This window comes from Pan troglodytes, chromosome 6 (genome assembly GCF_028858775.2).
Source record: "Pan troglodytes isolate AG18354 chromosome 6, NHGRI_mPanTro3-v2.0_pri, whole genome shotgun sequence".
Classification (NCBI taxonomy): domain Eukaryota; kingdom Metazoa; phylum Chordata; class Mammalia; order Primates; family Hominidae; genus Pan; species Pan troglodytes.
The window spans coordinates 147,307,345-147,323,793 of record NC_072404.2 but is presented as its reverse complement, the minus strand read 5'-3'; the positions used below and the strand labels follow the sequence as shown (position 1 = coordinate 147,323,793).

At 48.1% G+C, this 16,449-nt stretch overlaps 1 long non-coding RNA gene across 1 annotated transcript in view; it reads right to left on the bottom strand.

Annotated features, from left to right (window-relative positions):
• Positions 1-701: 701 nt before the first annotated feature.
• LOC134810493 (uncharacterized) overlaps positions 702-16,449 on the bottom strand; it is a 38,923-nt gene continuing 23,175 nt past the window's right edge. The window contains exon 6 of the long non-coding RNA XR_010158737.1: positions 702-924. This is a non-coding gene — a long non-coding RNA (uncharacterized LOC134810493). The remainder of the gene's footprint in view (positions 925-16,449) is intronic.

The following is a 16,449-nucleotide window of genomic DNA, read 5'->3' as shown; positions in this document are numbered from 1 at the left end:
ACAGGATCGTTGAATATTCAGTCCCTCTAAGCCTTTATTCAAAATGTTCTCAAGAATGATCTCATCCTTCCCTGATGATGCAAGCTGTGAAGTAAGCTTGGGTCCTACTATATCAATACCAATAGCTGGAAGTCCTTCCTTATGTCTAACTTAAAGCCTTACTGCTCTAAGTATCTGCAACTAGCTTCTCCCAGCACCTTGAACATAATAAGTTTTCTGTAAATACGTGGTGCATTGTTGCTCTGGAAGATTGTCCCCCGAGGAAGGCAGAGAAAAATCTCTTCATAGCTTTTCTGCTTTCCTGGCAGGTCTGGTTTCCTTAAGGCTAGACAGCCCAGGTGTGCTAAGGGTCTTACTAGACCCACTGGCCTCCTCCCCACAAGAGTCCAGACAGACAATCAATGCTGAAATTTTCCGTCACAATTGGGCAAAAGCTGTGGGGACATTTGATTTTCTTTTCCCAAAGGAAACTGACATTGAGGTGCCTCGTTGAAGTAGAAATAAAAACTAGGGAAATACTGCATCACAGAGATCAGGGACTCTCTAGCAGGAAATTTGTTTCAGAAAAAGATCCGGCTGCTGATCCTCAGGGTGACCAAGCCTCGGTTTGTCTTCTTTACTGTGGCCTTTCTGCGAACGTATGTCTGTTTGTTTAGTTGCCCTGTAAAGTTCAGGCAAATCTAGGTAATTGTATAGATACTGTTCTCCAGTTATTTATTAACACATTTCAAAACATGTCTGCAGAATATGCTGGTGCTATAGCAGGCATCTCCTCAGAGCCTAGCATCTGCAGGCAGGATTGAGTGTCCTGGGATGGGTCATCTCAGGGTCCTTGGAGCAGGGACACAGAGGTCCTCACCCAGCATCTTCTGAATCACTGTGAGGCTGTAGGCCAAGTCTCTTTCCCAGCACAGCCACACCCTGCTGGAAATGAGAGGCAGCAGAGGAAGCTGATTAAGTGAAGTTAGGGAGCTTGGGAGCTTAGGAGCAAGGAGGAGGGGCCGACAGCAGATCAAACCTTGAAGGCAGATGCCCCAGGGAGGGAGCGGGGAAAGAGCAGGCCTCCTCCACACCACCTGGCTAATCCAGAGTCACCCAATCTGGGTAATATAGATGAGTTCTGATGATGAGATCCCCACATAACCAGATGGAGAAGCCCAGCCCCACAGCCTGGGGTTGCAACTTGCATGGCTACAAAGGCAAAAGGTTTCCCTGAAGATTTTCTCTCAGCCCGTACAGATCTGGGTCTGGCTTCAGAGTTGAAGGCAAAGATTGAGGGGTCTCTAATAGTGGGGTCCTGAGGTCCCCTGTCTCTGTGGGAAAAACATGGAGGACTTGCTAAACTTTGATCCCAGACTGTGGACTGATTATGGGCTACAATGGGAATGGACCGAATTAACCAGCCGAAGGGGTCAGTATCTGACCTGTGGCTGACAAGGTCCCCAGATGCCTCACCAGGAACAGCCAGCCTTCACCTTCCTGGAAATTCTCCCATGCTTTCTAATCACAACTTAGCTGCTCAGTGTCTCGGTTCCTCCCGGGAGTATTATCTGTCATTTCAGCATGCCAGCACCCTGTCAAACCCATCTATTCATACAAATGTGCTAATAGGAGAGCCTTCTCTTTCTTCCAGAAGCTTCTGTCATGGGCAGAGGAGGACAGAAAAAAAGGACAGGAGGGGAAAATGGGAGAGGAGCAGCCTGCAGCATTAGGGACCCACATTACAGTGATTGAGAGGAGAGAACAGAGGGAATCATGGCAGACCCATGGGGGTGGTGTTTACGACAGATGGGGTCTTGCAAGGGAACACTCTGCTCATCAATGCAGAGGCAGATAGCTAACATATCTGCAAGAGGACCAGCTCCTGGGAGCCATCCTGTGAGGTACTATGAAATCCCTGAATGTCATTTCACATGTCTGTATATTTGAGTCTGCATGTGGGGTGATGGAGGTGGAAAAAAGTTTACACTACCCACCACAAAGAATTCCTATCCAAGATGTGCCCATGGAAGTTACCAGAGACTCTCACCATCCCTCCTGGCCTGCCCCACCCTCTCCCTCCTGGGTGATTACCCCACTCTCCCTTCTCCCATTCCCCAGTCAAAATTCCAAGATCTAGGGCCTCCAACTCCATTTCCACCCATAGCTCTCCTTAGGGACTACCTTCCAGGGGCCCTGTTAGAGTGAGCTCATGTAAACAGTAAATGGAGTCACTCAGCAGCAGCTGGCAAGTGTTTTCAATGAGTTGGAAAATCAGGTTGAAGGTATCGTGAAATATGGTGCTTACAGAGAGGCCCAGACGCATGGGCTAAGTACTTTGTGATTAGGCCTGCCTTACCCATTCCTCCCTCCAGCCCCATCTCTTCACCCTCCTTCTTTCCTTCTCCAGAGTTTTTAAAGTTAAAATGTGCCTGCGTATTTTATTAATATCTTGTAAGAGAAGCTTCTTCAAGCAAACGGTTCTTTGCCTTAGGGGTCAATGTGGTCTTTTTTGTACATGTGTATAGCAGGATATGTTGGGCTTGTAAATGTGTGTGAGTTTCTGAGTGTAGGTGCCGAATAAATGTTTATTGATGATGCCTACCTATGCAATCTGCATGGTGCTTGTATTTCTATTGCTTGTGCATTTGCACATTATAAACACACACACACACACACACACACACACACACAGAGGCTTGCTTCCAGAGCCATACATGCTCTATTTTCAGTTTCTGAGTGTCCTAAGAGGTTATATCCTGTCTAGATGGATGGACTGAGAGCACACTTGGATTTCTACCAAGATATATTCTCCTAATTCACCAGAACCCCCCGCTTCCCGCCCATCCCCTACACAGAGCATCTCACGCCATGCAGTGCAGGGAAGCACATTCCTCAAAGCTCAGCTGCCCACCTCTGAGCAGGTGCAAATCCACCCACTGCATCCTCCCATCCACCTTTCTCCCCTCTGACTTCCGCTCTCCTCCTAAATGGTCTCTTTCCCCCCTGCCTCCTCCTCCTTCGTTTCCCTTCTCCAGAGAGGCAGAGGTTAGGTGTGCTTGACCAGGATTCACCAAGTGCAGACATCAAAACAGCAAAGGGATGTGGACACCATCTCCAGCCTCTCGTTTCATGGACTGGCTAAGGTTCAGGAATGCTGAAGGATTTCTCCCATGTGCCCAAGGTAGGTCACAGAAGAGCCTGCTCCAGAGCGTGTGTTTTCCCAGCCTTTCCCACAACCTGGCCCCCGGTGGAGGAAGCGGTTCCCCTCCACCGACCCCTGCCTCCCACATCAGAGGTGCTGCACCCAATGAGTGCGGCCAACCAAGACCACCAGGGGATGAAATGAGTCACATCGACTGTCTCTAGGATGGAAACTTGGTAGGGATTCTGTTTCCTGTGAGCAGGAAGAACGCGAGATGAGACACAGGAGGACCGATCCTGCTGCTCTCAGGCCTCTCATATGACTTCACAGAGGACAACTTTGGCCCCTCCCCACCCAGCTCTGGCAGGTGCATGTCAGTGGACTCTGTCCAACAGGCAGAGTCCATGGAAAGGAAGGACAAGATGATGTAAGCATGAGATCCCAGATGCTGGCCCTGGGAGGGGTTTTAGGGACCATCTCCTCATTCAGTGTCTTTGCATTACACAGAAACTGGGCACATAGAGGCTCCAGGACTGGCCAAGGCCACCGGGACCGGTCCCAGGCTTTGCACTCCCAGGGTGCTGTCCCATTTACAAACCCTCGCCGTCCATTCCTTTTTGGAGTGAGTCCTGGTGGCACTCCTATAGGAACAGCGTGTGGGGAGGCCTAGGTGTGGCCTGGCCCCAGATGAGGACACCATCCAAGTGACCCGGCCACTGCATCCCTGCTCTTTGTGCCACACCCCAAGTCCCTTTGCTTCCCGGAGATGGAGCGGATGACAGAGGCGCACGGAGGAAGCGGGCCTGGGGACACACGGTGTGCCGAGCTCTTTCGTCCACCTGGGTCGCCCTCCACAAAGCTACTGCTCCGGGGTTCCCGCGCCGGTCCCCAGGCAGCCAGGAGTCGACGCGGTCGACGAGGAAGGGGCTGCGGCCGCGCCGTTCCTTCTCCAATGACAGGCGCGCCCTCTGCTGCTAGAACTAGGAAGCGCGCGCCTGGCCCGGCTCAGAGCCCGAGCTTGGAACCCGCAACCACCCGCACCCTCCAGAGAAACCGGCATAGAAAAGCCTGCCGCCGCGAAAGCAACCAGAGGCCCTCCCCCTTCCGGGGTGCTCTGAGGACTCAGACAGGAGGGAATAGAACCTGGGAGGAGAAGGAAGAGGAGCTACCTGAACTCTGTGAGGAAAGGGAGGGGATCCTTGCATTTGGGATTTAGGACAAAATCCTTGCATTTGGGATTTAGGCTCCTTCCCCATCCTTTGTCCTCTCCACGAAGCTCCTCTCACCCCAACCACCAAACTGTGCCCATGAAGTGAATGGCCCAATAAGGAGCCTGTGGGAGCCACAGTGTCTGGAGATTTTACTCGGCCATCTCTTGAGCCCTGGGAAAAGTTTTAAAATGTTCACTTTGGCAACTTCGAGCCTGGTTCAAAGCATGGTGTCTCTGCAGGAAGAGTACAGGACTGGGAATGAGGCCTCCTGGAATCTGGTTCCATTTCAACCACTCTTTTCCCCTGTGCTAAGTCCCGTGTCCTCTCTGTGGCTCAGTTTCCTGACCTATTTATTACATGGGCCTCTCATGTCCTGGAAAATTCACTGAGGTACCAGGTATGCTACAGCATTAGCAAGCCGTGGTGCCACTGCCCTGCTCTGGCTGTGTTGTCTTTCCCTGGAAATGGGCAGTGGTAAGAGGAGGGTGGAGACAGAGCCTCCGGCCATCTCCCCTGCTCCTCGCCCCTGCTGGGACTCCCACTGCGCAGTGTTTCCCTCTTACCTCTGGATAATCCCACAGACTCCTTCCTCCAGGCAAGGCATCCCCAAGGATGTGCAAATAAAAATGCTGTTGGTGGTGGAGGCAACATATTCAGTGAAAATCCACCAAGGTTACTGGCTGAGGCTGGAGCAGGATGGGGGTGAGGGGAATACTGCTCGAGGAAGGCAGGAGGGACCAGGGAAGAGGTCCTTGGACAGCACCAGCCGGAGGGTCCTAGCATGGGGCCGTGGAGGCAGCAGGGAAAGGAAGCTTCTCTCTGATTTTAGAATGTCCGTGGAGACAGCCTTGAGTTGCTTTCCTTGTCAGATCACAAGCATAGGCTTTGGGAAGAACTGGTGAACAAACTATAAGGTGGCATTCTCCTTGTGCCTAGGACAGCTACTGACCCCCTCAGCCTCACTGACCTCATCCAGAAACTGCAGATGTAAAACCTACCCCAATGCAAGTAAATTCCTTCACCCAGTAAGCAGCATAGTAGTGCACAAAATTATTGTTGTTATTATTATCATGATCATCGTGGTCCTATCAGGCCTAACCCTCTCATTTTCTGCATGATGTTCCCTTACTTGAATTTCTGTTTCCTCATCAACAAAAGTCATGTTTGCCCCTCCTTAGTTCTGGGGGTTGTGGTGGGGAGGAGGAAAAAGGCATCCCAGGTGCATCAGCAGAGGAATGTCCCTGAAGGACCCGAAATGCTATTATTGAAGGCTAAATGTTCCGTGGCTAAAAGCTGCTGTAGCGATCTTTGCATCCACTTGATTTGAATGGGCACATTACTGTAATGTCCCAGCGCTGCAGTCAACACGGGGAAGGTTGAGCTATTTGTAACAAGATGCATGAGCAGCATAAAGATCAAATGGTGGAAGACAGCATGTCTGGCTCACCTGAGAAAACAGGGCTAGTGGCTTTGAATATGGCTGGAATCCATCCATGGCCGCCTGCCTCAGAAACCGCTGCCTGGGGCTTGCTGTAGGGAGGACTGGAAAGACAGGAGCAGGTGGAGAAAGAAGGCAAATATGAGGAGGAGAGAGACATAGACAAACCACTGGACACCGTGAGAGAGAATCCAGTCACAATTCCAGCTCCAGGGGCATTATGGATGCTGAGAGTCCCGTCCTCCACCTGCAGCTCTGAGAATACCACCTACCAACCAGCAAGCTTTCTCCAAACCCTCATATCTGGACTGAGCTCCTCATTCTTTGGTGTCAAGCTGTTCAGGTGAGCAGCTCCAGCCTATTTCTCCCCCTGTTCTCCTGTCCACAGGGACAGAGCATGCTACAGCCGCAGGTCTCCAAGGCTCCATTTGGAACAGAGGTGGGGGCGCGATTGATGCCCTGGAAGGACTAGGGAGGTGGCAGGAGATGGAAACTAGGGAGGTGGCAGGAGAAGGCTGGACAAAAACACTTGCAGACCCTGATCAATACACCCTCCAGGCCAGCGCTGCCTTTTAAGTCATCTCCATTGCCCCCCATCAGCTCCTCCCCAGAACTTCATTTGAAACTAATATTGGAAAGGGCCTGGGAGGAATGTCATTTGGCTGAAATCAAACCCCCCATGGGATGACCAAACACTCATCCTCCTTTTTCTTTTCCTTCCAAACCCTGGGAAAATCTCTGGGTCTTGGTTTTGTTATCTGCAGATTAAGAGTAGGAGTTCAGGCTCTCTAAGGACCCTACTCACTTCTACCTGGCAACCTGCATAACTCACGCCCTCTCCTGACATCACATGTGGCACGGACTCACACTCACGCTCAGCGTTCACTCCTATTTCTCAGCCTCATCTCCACACGTGGTGTCCCTTTGCCCTCCCCACTAGCAAGGCCGGTGCCTTTCAGCACAGACATTCTGATGGCTGCTTCCGCCCTCCCCACCCTCCCTCTTATCATAGGAGGCGTTCCTCCCAGCTCCCCTTCACCGCATTGGCTGCCTCATGCCACTCTTTTTTATTATTATGGCAAAATATGCATAACTTATTTTTTATCATTTTAACCATTTGTCAGCATACAATTTGGTGACATTAAGTGCATTCACCATATTGCGTAACCATCACCACTGTCTCATCATCCCCAGTGCAAACTCTGTACCCATCCCCAGATAACCTCTAATCTACTTTGTCTCTATGAATTTCACTATTTTAGGTTTCTCATATAAATTGAATATGCGGTATTTGTCCTTCTGTGTCTGGCGTATTTTGCCTAGTACAATGTTTTCAAAAAGTCTGTCCATGCTGTAGCATATATAAAAATTCCCTTTCTTTTGATGACTAAGTAATATTTCATTGTATGGATATACCACAGTTTACTTATCCATTCATCCCTCAATGGATACATGGGTTGCTTCTACCTTTTTGCTATTGTGAATAATGCTGCTGTGAACATTGATGTGCAAACATCCCTGCCTTCAATTTTTTTTCAGGATCTACCTAGCAGTAGGATTGCCAGATCCTACGGTAATTTTGTGTTTATATATTTGAAGAGCTGCCAAACTATTCGCAGAGGTTGCACCATTTTGTATTCCCACCAGCATTGTATGGCGGTTCCAAATTCTCCACATCTTCACTAACACTTGTTATCTTCTGTTTCTTGATTATAGCCCCCCTAGTAAGTGTAAAATGGCTTCATTTCTTCTTAACTTCCCTCAACACTCAAGATCTTTGTACTTTTGTCTGTCAGCCCTAATCTTACAGCACACTAGGCACAAATAACCCAGTTGAAGGCTGAAGGCTCCTTAAGGCCAGTTTCTATTGTCCACAGGCCACCAGGCAGGGCCCAAGGGTGGTGTGTCAGTGGGAATAGCCAGTGTCTCCATGAGCCAGTTTTGGTCACCGTTATCTACCTTAGACTGCAAGGTCCTGAGCCCAGCTGTCAGTCCATCTCCTTGGCAGAACCTGGAATGCCCAATAACTTAAGAGTGGTGTTTGAGGAATAGGGAGAAAATTAAATGTAAGACGATTTTTTTTAAGTTGGAGGACACTGAGACTAAAAGGACAGGACCCAAAGAGTGAAATGGGAGAGGAGAAAGATTGAAGGAGAGAACTAATCCCAGAATCCAATCTCCAGTGAGGCAGATTCTGCAAGCTCCTTGGCAGTGCCTGATTCTGATGCCTCATGGATCTGATCTGGGAAATTGAAGAGATGGTGTAGCCCAACTCCACACCTCCTTCACTACAAATCAGCTGCAGGGGGCTGAGGGGCACAGCTTCCCCTGGGGCTCTGCTGGGCTCCGAGGAGCCTGGGTGCCCCCAAGAATTTCAGCTGGGGCCCCAGCAGGCTGTCCAGCCATTGTCAAGACAGCTGTAGCTCTGGGCATTGCCAAGGGAGCTTCTCATTGCCAGGCCCTGGAGGGCTGCAGGCTGCCCCAGGAGAGGGGCCCTTGGGGACTTGGCCACAATGGAACCTGTGTGGTCCTGTTAACCAGTCAGTGGCTTTGTCCCTGCTTCTTCATGTCCAGACAGCCATGGGAAAAGCAAAAGAGATGCCCAGAAGCTCACTAACAAGGTGGGACAAGGGAGATGAATGGAGACAGCCAGAAAGTCCGGAGAGAAGATTGAGAGTAAGCACACACTGGGGCAAAGAGGGAATGGAGAACACTGATCAAAGGTAAAACCAGTGTGTAGGTCTAAATTGCAATGCTTTCCCCTCTCTGGCACCTTCTCACTCCCTCTTTTCTCATCTCTCTCCCAGTTACTATCAAAGGAAAATTTATGAAGGGCTCGAGGCATTGGATATTCCCTGTATTTCAATCTAAGTTTTTGCAATCTCCAGTGAACAGCTCGGCTGCCTCTGCCTGTCAGGGAATTTAAATTGCAGATGGGATGGTGAACCCATGCCCAGAGCAGGAGCAGCCCCTCTGGTGAGCACCAGCATTGCTTAGCAACTAGGTCGGGAAGAACTTTAGGAAGCAGCAGAAAGTTCCGCTCTGGAAAGTGCCCTTGAGCCAGGGCATCTCCTGGGAACAGGGAAGGAGTGTCCTGGAAAGAAGCAGCAGCCAGGTTAGAGATCTGCTCAATCCAGGGTCAGGGGTATGGCCAGGGGGTACAGTCAGCACCACTCTGCTCAGTCACCATTGAGTGTGTCCTTCACTGAGGGACAAAATGTCTGCCAGCCTCCATGTAGTTTTTGACATTCATTGTTTAATAGAGAGCTTTCAAATGCATGGTATCTTCCCTATGTACCCCCTCACACCTCACACACCAACAAGAAGTAGAAATGGAAATGAATAATACCAACATCCTAACATACACACAACATGCACACACACACTTATATGGTTTGGCTGTGTCCCCACCCAAATCTCATCTTGAATTATAACTCCCACAATTCCCATGTGTCATGAGAGGCACCCAGTAGGAGGTAATTGAATCATGGGGCTGGGTCTTTCCCGTGCTGTTCTTGTGACAGCGAATGAGTCTCACACTATCTGATGGTTTTATAAAGGGGAGTTCCTCTGCACAGTTTCTCTTCTCTTGTCTGCCACCACGTGAGAGGTGCCTTTCGCCTTCTGCCATGATTGCGAGGCCTCCCCAGCCATGTGGAACTGTGAGTCCATTAAACTTCTTTCTTTTGTTAATTTCCCAGTCTCGGGTATGTCCTTATCAGCAGCGTGAAAACGGACTAATACACAGACATAATCACAAGCTGAGATAGGTAAGCATTTATGCTACTAAAAACAAAATGCCAGCAAATACCCACAGCAGGTCAAAAGGAACAAACCCATTAAATCTGCTCCTTTTCCCAGCTCAGTTCTTGGGACAGTGTTTCTTTAATTATGGCCTTCCCTCAATAAAGTGTTTGCTACATTTAGCATCCTAGTCTGAAAGGCAAGAATGTCCCAACTATGCTTGAGGCCATCATCAAGGCATAGGCTTTTACAGTGGAGCTTGAACAACATGGGTTTGAACTGCACAAGACCGCTTAGACATGAATTTTCTTTCAACTCTGCCACCCCAAGACAGCAAGACCAACCCCTCCCATTCCTCTATGTAAAGATAACAAGGATAAAAATGTTATGATGATGAATAGTAAATACATTTTCTCTTCCTCAAGGTTTTCTTAATCACAATATCTTTCCTCTAGCTTACTTTATTGTAAAAATACAGTATAAAGTACCTATAACATACAAAATGTGTTAATCAACTGTTTATGTCATTTGTAAGGTTTCCAGTCCACGGTAGACTTTTAATAGTTAAGGTTTTAGGGAATTGAAAGTTATTCTTGGATATTCAACTATGTGGGGGTGTTCAGCACCCCTAAACCCCATATTGTTCAAGGGCCAATTGTACTTAAATAATTGGCTTGAAAATAAAAACATAAATAGTAGTTCAATGTGAATGTTTGGCAAAGTCTGCAGATTCTGGTGTTCCATCAACTTAGAACTATGACGTACCTTACACACACTGTCACAGAAAAACACCCCCATGTCAGACACACCCAACTACTCCTGGCCTGTGTCTGCAAGAAAGCTAATATATTTTCTGGGTTCCTGTTTTGGTTTGAATCATGTTTTACCTAAAAAAGATATATTGAAGTCCCAATCCCCAGTACAACAAAATGTGAATTTATTTGGAAATAGGGTCATTGCAGATGTAACTAATTAAGATAGGTCATACTGGAGTGTGCTAATACAGTTCTATTAGTCCATTCTCATGCTGCTGATAAAGACATACCCAAGACTGGGTAATTTATAAAGGGAAGAGATGCAATTGACTCACAGTTCCGCATGGCTGGGGAGACCTCACAATAATGTTGGAAGGCAAGGAGGAGCAAAACGATGTCTTACATGGCAGCAGGCAAGAGGGCATATGCAGGAGAACTCCCCTTGATAAAACCACCAGATCTCATGAGACTTATTCACTATCACGAGAACAGCATGGGAAAACCCTGCCCCCATGATTCAATTACTTCTCACCAGGTCCCTCCCACAACACTTGGGGATTATGGAAGCTACAATTCAAAATGAGATTTGGGTGGGGACACAGCCAAACCATATCAACTGTCATGTGAAGATACAGGGACACAAGGAGAACTCCATGTGAAGATGAAGGCAATATTGGAGTCATGCAGCTGCTGATACACCAAGGATTAGCAGCAACCCAGAGCCTGGCCCTGCCAACACCATGACTTCAGACTTCTGGCCTCCAGAATTGTGAGACAACACAATTCTGCTGTTTTAGGCCACCCAGTTTCACCCTAGGAAACACAGTCCCTTTTTGTTATTCTGTGGGAGTGTCCGGGAAAGTCCTGTTTACAGACGGTGACAACTTGCTGTGGGATAGAAATGAGTCTGCAGAGGAGAGAGCTGGCCTTGCAGGTCGAGCTTCTGGACACAGATGCTCAGATGGAGTTTGAAGGATTGAAAATCTTTGTGACTTGGGGCAGAGAAATTGATATTGACTTTTTGGTTAAACTGTTATTTTTCATTAAAAGTTTGCTCGATAGACAGTTCATGGCCCTTGAGTGGAACGTGGGGAAGCAGTGCTTTTCGGAGGGCTCAGGCTGATGCAGGGCCCAGCACCTTTGCCCTCATCTCGCTCAGATGCTGCCTGGTGCAGCTGTTAGCTTGTCCTGCCTCTGCAGGGGAAGGAACATACTCCAGGGCTGGGACCCACCTATCTCCCTCTCTGTATCCCATAGAGTCCTATGCACTTAATAGGTGCTCAGCAAATGTGTGGCAAATCAGATGCATGGGGCATAAAGTATAAAAATCATGATCTGCTCAAACACTCCTAGTGAAGCTCCTGTTGAATTAGCACTCAAATCCATTCATTTCTGATTTATTATTACTGCTGTATTACCAATTCCCCATTTGACCTGGGAATAATCCTGTTTTTCCTTTTGAGTCATTCAGAGTATTGTATTTGCATAAAGCTAAACTACCTGACTTTATCTTCCTGGAAATTCCACGAGGTAGTGTGGTGGGTTTGATTACCCCACTGCTGAGCGACTGAGCCAAGTGTGGGATCTGAGCACTGACTGGCAAGGAAAGCTGCAAGGGGCGTGGGCTGAGAGTTGGAAAAAGATGGTTCTAGACTTGCTCACTGGATGTGCAAGTGACTTCACCCCACGACAGGGTATCAGAGGCACCAACCTGTTAAACGAAGGCATCAACAGCTTAACCATTCTGCATAGGACTCTTTGACCTGCTGTCTCCCCACTGTGGTAGACAGCAAAGTGCCACTGAGATTCCCCATTTCTGTGGTCAGTAGAGACCCTCCCCTCCCCACCCGACAACTGACAGCTCCTTCAGGGTCAGCTTCAACTGAGCCACATCAGGGGTCTGAGAGGCACAGGCATCAGAGGCCTGGTCATTTTGTCCTGATGGGCAATTCACACTCCAAAGCTTCCAAGGTTTTTGAGGGCCTGCGTGACAGACTCAATTCAGCTTCTGCCTCTTCTCAGTCCTACTTCCTCCCCTTCCTTTCAGAGGTATTGATCCCTAACAACATCTCACAGACCAAACTCCATCTTAGCATCTTCATCCAGAAGGCACAACTTGCGACACCAAGTGTATTAGTCTGTTCTCACACTGCTAATAAAGACATACCTGAGACTGGTAATTTATAAATGAAAGAGGTTTAATGGACCCACAGTTCCACATGGCTGGGGAGGCCTCACAATCATGGTGGAAGGCAAAGGAGAAGGAAAGGCACGTCTTACATGGAGGCAGGCAAGAGAGCATGTACAGGGGAACCGCCCTTTATAAAACCTTTGGATCTCGTAAGACTTATTCACTATCACAAGAACAGCATGGGAAAGGGAAAACCCACCCCCATGATTCAAATACCTCCCTCCAGGTCTTTCCCACAATGTGTGGGGACTAAGGGAGCTACAATTCAAGATGACATTTGGGTGGGGACACAGCCAAACTATATCACCAAGTCTCTCCTCTGCAGACTTTTTCAAAAGTTGTGATTAAATAGATATAGCATAAAATGTACCATTGTAACCATTTTTAAGTATACAATTCATTAAGTGCATTCCCATTGTTCTGCAACCATCACCACCACCAACTCCAGAACTTTTTCATCTTCCCAAATGGAAATGACACACTCAGTAAACAACAACTCCCCATTCTCCCCTCCCCTGGTCCCTGGTAACTTCTTTTCTATTTTCTGTCTTCATTATTTTTCCCATTCTAGATATCTCACATAAGTGGAATCATAACAGTGTTTGCCCTTTTGTGACTAGTTTATTTTTTCTAGCATGTCTTCAAGGTTCATCCATGTTGTAGCATGTGTCACTGTTTCCTTCTTTGTAAAGTCTGGATAACAATTCCACATGTGTACTTACCACATCTTGTTTATTCATTCCCCCGTCAGTGTATCACTGGACACTTGGGTTGCTTCTGCTTTTCAGCTATTGTAAATAATGCTGTGCAGACTTATTTCATCTCACGCCAATTATCTACCCCCTTATACAGATGGGCCTTCCTAGCCTCCTTCAGGATAACCAAGAGGTAAGAGGAAAGGCAGGCATATTCAGAGTTTCCCAATCATGTGATCAAGAGGGGCAATTGTTCCAGCCCCTCACTGCCTCAAAGTGATTAGCTGGGCAGTGTCCTAAGACCAGATGTAGGCAAACAGACAAGGCAATATTTGCTTTCCAAGGAGAAAAAAAATGTGCACAATATGCACAGGCGAATGACAGAAAAGCCCTGGGCCAATCCAGGAAAGACTCATGCTCTTGCATCCTTTCTGGGGTCTCTTTCCCCACAACACTATCTGTGATATTCCTTGGAGGGGTAAACAGAAGGAGAGCATCCCGCTCTGGGCTTTGCCTTGTCCTGCATCCCACTCTACACTAGGCAGGGAGAGCCCAGGAAGGTTGATATGTTACAAATAATAATCCCTGACCTGAAAAATAATGATTGAATGCAGTCATGCAAGAGCAGCTTTTTGGATGCCTAACGTGTGCCAGGCTCAGTGCTAGGCATATGCCACCTAGTCATCGAGATCACCCTTCCAAGAGCTGAGAAACCCCCAGTGTAGGTCTCCAAATGTAATGGGGCAGTCCCAACCAAGCACAAGACAAGTGCCCAAGGGTGCTGTCCTCTCTGGGATGTGAACTCTGCTCCTGCTCTGAAGACCTGCACTCCTTGACTTTCAGTGCAGTTCCCCATCCATCCATGCATCCATCCATTCATTCCACAGTTGTCTTCTTATCTGCCAGATGCTGTTCTGAGGAAGCAAATGCCTGCCCAAGAATGGTGAAGAATGCTGCCCTAGTGGATAAAAAAAATGCACACATGCACACACGTGCACACACACACACAGAATGAGAAATATTGCTCAGTGATGAAGATGTGCCCTCATCTCAAAACTATAAAATAGAGCCTCTGACCAACTCCAGTAGGAGGAGAAGCACACCTCATGCCCTGCCCACGCCGACTCAACAGTCAGCAGGTGTGGGAGTGCTATCTCTGGCTGCTCTCTCTGTAGGAGACCTTGGGTCAATCAGCCATGAGTCAGTCCCTACCTTCAGAGGGCCCCTCAACTGCATCTCTTAACACCAAGTGGCCCCTAATGAAGACTCGAGGCCACCCATCCAAACAGGATCTTAGCTGTCAGTTGTCACTCAGGAAGGAAAAATTCCAAACTGAAGGTATGTGTGCTCTCCGTCTATGCCAGACAGCTCGCTGCCTGTCACAAGCCAGATATGATGTATAGGAATAATAAGGCCCCTCGAATTACCCATTACGTGCTGTCAGCAAATCACATGATTTCTTTTTTAATATTGCAAATATCTGGCCTCTGGAAAATGATGATGATGCTATCTCCACTCGGCTAGATGATAAACAGAGTTCCTGTGCCAGGGAGCCACCGCCCCTCCTCCAGGGTTGTCTCAGAAAAGGCAAGGAAGGATGGGGAGAGGCTCCTGCAGTTTTGAGCTTCAAGTCCCATCTTCATCTGGCACAAACGCCCCTACATTGCACCTCCCTCCAGCCAATGTTCCCTGGCTTTCCTGACAGCATGGCTGAGGCATAAATGCCACTTCCTCTGAGTGGCCTTCCCTGACTGCCCTACCTAAACAAGCACCTTGCACTGTTGGCCCTCCAAGCACCTGCTTTTTCATTCCCAGCATTACACCCATTTGCTTGTTTAATGCATCACTTATTAAACAATAAGCTCTGTGAGGGCTGTCTTGTTAATTATTCAACCCATAGTGCCTAGCACATTGTAGGGCACATAGTTTGACCCAAGTAACCATTTGTTAAGTAACTTAATACTCAGTAAACACTGCTTGATGGATCCACACTTCCTAGAACAGTCAGTGCTTCTCAAACTTCATCGTGCATCAGATCACCTAGAGGGTGTGTTAAGCCACAGATTACTAGACCCCACCCCCAGTTTCTGGTGCAGTAGGTCTGGGTGGGGCCTGTGGATTTACATCTCCAACAACATCCAAGGTGATGACAATGTTTCTGGTTCGGGGGCCCCACTTTGAGAATCACATCCCTGAGAACTGCTCATAAATGCAGACACTCACTTCCTGCTTTCCTGCCTTCTGGGCGTATTTATCAGAGCTGTTCATGTGACTATAAGTGACAGATGCAAAACCGGGTTCTTCAGATCCAGTTTGTCCAAACTGAATAAAAGTATTCTTATCCCAAATAGTGGGAAGGTAACTTGAGGCCAGTAGATGCAAAGTGAGGTGAGTTGCTCAGCAAGTCCTGGCAGATACAGCACAGAACTCTACGTACCAGATACACAGTTTCCTGTTCCAATCACTGAGCTGCACTTTTCTGACACCAACTGTAGAAATGAGTTGGCTTCCAAGTGGCTTATTAGAGAACAAATTATTCCCTGTTTTTCTACTCTTTCCATGTGAGTTAATCTGCAAGTCTAAAGTCCAAGCAGGTGCCAGAGTTATTCCTGCAACTGGCACCAAATTGCATTCAGAAAGCACAATTAGCACTTCGTTAATGTGCCTCAGAATGGGATAATCTACATTTTACCCAAAGGCGGCCTCCATCCCCACTGCATTTTACCCTAATGTGCCAACATACAGGTTGCCTGGCTAACGGGGCCTTTGCACATCCCACCATTTGCCAGGCGACAGTCCTTACCTCTTCAGTGGAGCAGAGGAGGAAGGACCCACCCTCTGCCGTTCAGGATCCAAGAAGCACCCTCTATTCATATTTCTTCTTCTTTCTTCTTCTTCTTTCTTCTTCTTCTTTTCTTCTTCTTCTTTTCGTCTTCTTTTCTTCTTCTTCTCCTTCTTCTTCTTCTTCCTCTGCTTCTTCTTCCTCTGATTCTTTTCCTCCTCCTCTTCCCCCTCCTCCTCCTTCTCCTCCTCCTCCTTCTTCTTCCTCTTTTTCCTCCTCCTCCTCTTTCTTCTCCTTTCTCTTCCTCTTCCCCTTCCTTCTTCCTTCCTTCTTTCCTTCCTTCCTTCGTTCCTATTCCTTCCCTGCTTAAACTATTCAATCCGCAAACCATTAGGGAGACCTAGAAGAGCAGGCACCTGTGCCAGAGCAGAGGGGACATGCAGTGGCCCACGGAGGTATTGGAGACCAACAGTATATCGAGGCTGAGGCTGTGACAGAGGCATGAGAGG